The following is a 539-nucleotide window of genomic DNA, read 5'->3' as shown; positions in this document are numbered from 1 at the left end:
GGCGGGGATGGGTTTTGGGGGGGGGGGGCGATGCCGGGAGCGGTTGACTGAATTCTGTCCTTCCTCCCTCCCCAGGGCTGCGGGCGGCCGAGCAGCTGGTCGAGTCCGGAGGGGGCCTCCAGCCACCCGGGGGGTCCCTCACCCTCCTCTGCCAGGCCTCCGGCTTCACCTTCAGCAGCTACGCCATGGAGTGGGGGCGATGGGCACCCGGGAAGGGGCTGGAGTGGGTCGCGGGTATTTGGAGTGGTGGTGGAGACCTTCAGAAAGAAGCTGGGATCTGGGGACACAGGGCAGGGGCGTTGAGGCACGGTGCTGGGGTGCAGGCTCGGGGGAAAGGATCCTGGCTGGGAGCAGGGGTCCGGGCTGAGGGGAGGGGTCTGGGCTGGGTGCAGGGTGTGCGATCGGGTCCACGAGCCCCATTTCTGTGCATGCAACCTGTGCCCTGCTGGCTCCATCCCATTGACCCCTACACCCCGCTTGGAGACAAAACCCCCTGCCCTGAGCCCAAACGACTGGAGCCAGCCCAGAGCCCTGCTGGT

Source organism: Egretta garzetta, unplaced genomic scaffold (assembly GCF_000687185.1).
Source record: "Egretta garzetta isolate BGI_Z169 unplaced genomic scaffold, ASM68718v1 scaffold1206, whole genome shotgun sequence".
NCBI classification, from domain to species: Eukaryota; Metazoa; Chordata; class Aves; order Pelecaniformes; family Ardeidae; genus Egretta; species Egretta garzetta.
The sequence above is the reverse complement of the archived record's forward strand: the minus strand, read 5'-3'. Positions refer to the sequence as shown.